At 38.2% G+C, this 4,386-nt stretch overlaps 2 long non-coding RNA genes across 2 annotated transcripts; one reads left to right on the top strand and one right to left on the bottom strand.

Moving 5' to 3' along the window:
• Positions 1-607: 607 nt before the first annotated feature.
• Positions 608-1,984, bottom strand: LOC146798020 (uncharacterized). Its single transcript, XR_014969090.1, has 3 exons — positions 1,755-1,984; positions 1,552-1,664; positions 608-851 (listed from the first exon to the last, which is right to left on the bottom strand). It is a non-coding gene; the product is annotated as an uncharacterized LOC146798020 (long non-coding RNA).
• Positions 1,985-2,309: 325 nt separating this feature from the next.
• Positions 2,310-3,745, top strand: LOC146798019 (uncharacterized). The gene is made up of 3 exons (XR_014969089.1): positions 2,310-2,471; positions 2,562-2,674; positions 3,375-3,745. It is a non-coding gene; the product is annotated as an uncharacterized LOC146798019 (long non-coding RNA).
• The last annotated feature ends 641 nt before the right edge of the window (positions 3,746-4,386 follow it).

Raw genomic sequence — 4,386 nt, 5'->3', positions numbered from 1 at the left:
TGATGGCTTTCCGTTGTTCCTTTGTGAGATTATCCCATTTAGATTTTTGGAATGACTTCCTTGATTTCTTTTGATAAACAAGTTTTATTGTTTTAAACAGCACAATAACAAAAATAGTCTGGTATTCCGAATCAGTATTACACAGCAATACATTAGGAAGCACCCCCCGCCCACCCCGCCCCCAGAATCCTCCCCCCAGCCCCCACAACGCCCCATTAAGGTATGTTGCCTAGCCATTTCCCCCAAACCTTTCGGTATTTCTTGGGGCATCCTCGTGCCTGATAGAGAGTACGTTCCTGCGCCGCGCACCAGTCCACCCCAGCGCCCCATTTGGCCACACTTGGCGGCAGCGGCTGCTTCCATGCCGCAGCAATGTCGCGCTTGGCCACCATCAAGGCCGTCATGAGAAACTTGGATACTTAGTTGTATATTTTGGCAATTATTTGATATAGGATAATTATTTTCCTATAAAACTGAATTCCATCAGTATTCACGTATTTCTAAATTGTATCTTATATATCAGTCATATAGATCAATAAATGAAGAAAGAAAACAAAATTCATTGAGAATCAATCAAACTAGAAAAAGCAGAAAAAGCAACGGGTGTGTAAAAACGAAACTTTATATCAATCAATGAAGTCAATGAAATCAAGGGTACTGAAAGTGGACAGTTATACAGATAGTGGAAGGAAATGGTACAATCAATTGTTCCTTCACATGAACTTAATCAAACACTTTTTCACAATAATAGTAAATAATTATAAAGAAAAAAGTGTGACAGTCGACGTTTCGGTCTTTTAAATATCCATTCATAAGACCATCTTCAGGACAAGTCGATTAAAAGGTGACCCCTAGAGATAAAAATACAAATTAAACTTAACACACACCCGTATGAAATAGTCCGTAATCTCTATTACAGTAGAATGGACAAGTCATTATCAATTGCACATTATATAGAGATACAATTCATAAAAAATGCATCAAAAATGCATCAAATTAAAGGAATGCAAATGGTACAAATTTGTCAATACTGAATTATTTCCATAGAGCCTATAAATGGTCATAGATCCAAATGTGCATCCTAGATTGCAACAAATATTTGTAATGTACTGAATAGTTAACTATATTTAAATTAAAGAACAGCTAGGTTGAATCAGCGCCGATTTGTTTTATCCAAAATGAAACAAACATTTATATTGATTATGACAATTAAATGTCAAATATCCCAGTGATATACTCGACTATACTGTGTTATTAGTCTAGCTTTCTGTATATAACGATGGATCAAAAGTTGAAAATTGGTCTGATTTTCATAGGGAGTGACTACTAACTTCAATTCAAATCTAAGAAGTATAGCATTAAATAAGGCAACCTTGGGGAATCAAAGAGTCACCAAATGCTTAGTATAAACAACACACAGTGATCAATAAGTCATATTGGTAAATGTATATATCCCCATTCAGAGATTGCGATACAGGATATAGTATGAAGCAGATAATGCAATCTTTTAAGGATGTTAATAAATTTAATAACAAATGGACTTTGTGGTACCTTATTCTTTGGGGGATTATCTCCCAAACAAGAAACCTGATGAAATTGGAGAGTATCGAAGTCTGGTGATATTTAGATCTCACTTTTGTGAAGCGCGTGTCTTCAATTTAATACTACTAAGAAAAGAGAATAATGAGGCATTTAGGATATGTCAACAGACATTGCCACACGGTGAAAGACGCACACAATTCTGAAATGCCTACCTGGCAATTCTCAGTAGTTATGGCCAAATCCAAACATCAAGTGGCTTAATTCAAATAGAAGGAGAATTGAATCTCACTTCAACCGGCACGTGTCCTCAGTCGATTAAAACTAGTGGAGGAAACATTTAGACATTTTTTAAGAGATCATATCTGACTATCATCAAGTCAGGCTATTTAAAGCATCTAAATGCTATGAACGTACCTCGCGGTTCACCAGCGGTTACACGGGCGGCATGCAATCAGGTAGCAACGACCGCACGCCATTGAACCACATTTAAAGTATACGTAATAATCGAAGAGGGACTTAACCGAAGCCTCGGGGCACCAAGGACTCAACTCATCAACTGAATGGCATACTTTAGCATGCTTATAAGACTGTTAGGTTCCCCTGATATCTGTATATTTTCCAAATTTATTGCGATATCAACATTATAGCGACACTGCCTGGAAATGTTAGAATATCATCCTTTCACCTGACAGATAACCAATTGTGTTATTTTTTAAAATACACGTTCTGTATTGGATGTTATTGTTTTGCTTTAAATAGCCTGACTTGATGATAGTCAGATATGATCTCTTAAAAAATGTCTAAATGTTTCCTCCACTAGTTTTAATCGACTGAGGACACGTGCCGGTTGAAGTGAGATTCAATTCTCCTTCTATTTGAATTAAGCCACTTGATGTTTGGATTTGGCCATAACTACTGAGAATTGCCAGGTAGGCATTTCAGAATTGTGTGCGTCTTTCACCGTGTGGCAATGTCTGTTGACATATCCTAAATGCCTCATTATTCTCTTTTCTTAGTAGTATTAAATTGAAGACACGCGCTTCACAAAAGTGAGATCTAAATATCACCAGACTTCGATACTCTCCAATTTCATCAGGTTTCTTGTTTGGGAGATAATCCCCCAAAGAATAAGGTACCACAAAGTCCATTTGTTATTAAATTTATTAACATCCTTAAAAGATTGCATTATCTGCTTCATACTATATCCTGTATCGCAATCTCTGAATGGGGATATATACATTTACCAATATGACTTATTGATCACTGTGTGTTGTTTATACTAAGCATTTGGTGACTCTTTGATTCCCCAAGGTTGCCTTATTTAATGCTATACTTCTTAGATTTGAATTGAAGTTAGTAGTCACTCCCTATGAAAATCAGACCAATTTTCAACTTTTGATCCATCGTTATATACAGAAAGCTAGACTAATAACACAGTATAGTCGAGTATATCACTGGGATATTTGACATTTAATTGTCATAATCAATATAAATGTTTGTTTCATTTTGGATAAAACAAATCGGCGCTGATTCAACCTAGCTGTTCTTTAATTTAAATATAGTTAACTATTCAGTACATTACAAATATTTGTTGCAATCTAGGATGCACATTTGGATCTATGACCATTTATAGGCTCTATGGAAATAATTCAGTATTGACAAATTTGTACCATTTGCATTCCTTTAATTTGATGCATTTTTGATGCATTTTTTATGAATTGTATCTCTATATAATGTGCAATTGATAATGACTTGTCCATTCTACTGTAATAGAGATTACGGACTATTTCATACGGGTGTGTGTTAAGTTTAATTTGTATTTTTATCTCTAGGGGTCACCTTTTAATCGACTTGTCCTGAAGATGGTCTTATGAATGGATATTTAAAAGACCGAAACGTCGACTGTCACACTTTTTTCTTTATAATTATTTACTATTATTGTGAAAAAGTGTTTGATTAAGTTCATGTGAAGGAACAATTGATTGTACCATTTCCTTCCACTATCTGTATAACTGTCCACTTTCAGTACCCTTGATTTCATTGACTTCATTGATTGATATAAAGTTTCGTTTTTACACACCCGTTGCTTTTTCTGCTTTTTCTAGTTTGATTGATTCTCAATGAATTTTGTTTTCTTTCTTCATTTATTGATCTATATGACTGATATATAAGATACAATTTAGAAATACGTGAATACTGATGGAATTCAGTTTTATAGGAAAATAATTATCCTATATCAAATAATTGCCAAAATATACAACTAAGTATCCAAATTAATCCCTTGAAGGCATCCCTTTACCAGTTCATGTTACATTACCCAAGCCCTCAAGGGTTTATTGGGTCGTCCATTTTCTATATCCGTCATGAGAAACAGCTGCTCTGAGCGCGTGCCATCTAAGCCATCTGTGATGCCCAGCAGCGAGTGTCGTGGATCATGGGGCACCTCCCACCCCAGGACCTCCGTAAGTTCGGTCTCAATGCCCCTCCAGAACCCCTCCAGGGCCGGGCAGGACCACACCATATGCAGGAAGTCTGCCGGGTCGGAACCACATCGGGGGCAGGCCGCATCCCCGGAGAGGCCCGCACGGTGAAGGCGAGCTGGTGTGAGGTACGCCGCGTGGAGATAATAGATTTGGATGAGTCGCAGCTTAGCGGAGGCCGTCACCAAACGGGGGGCCATAAGGGCGTCCCGCCAGTCGGCCTCGTCCAGGGGACCCACCCATCCCTCCCAGCGCTCCTTAAGACCCGCAAGGGATGTAGGGGTGCAGTTAATGAGGGAGCGGTAGATCCTGGAGATGCCCCCCCTCCCCAGGTTGCCCAGCAGAACCTGAGCCTCCGGAGGGC

This window comes from Triturus cristatus, chromosome 9, assembly GCF_964204655.1.
Source record: "Triturus cristatus chromosome 9, aTriCri1.1, whole genome shotgun sequence".
NCBI classification, from domain to species: Eukaryota; Metazoa; Chordata; class Amphibia; order Caudata; family Salamandridae; genus Triturus; species Triturus cristatus.
The sequence above is the reverse complement of the archived record's forward strand: the minus strand, read 5'-3'. Positions and strand labels throughout refer to the sequence as shown.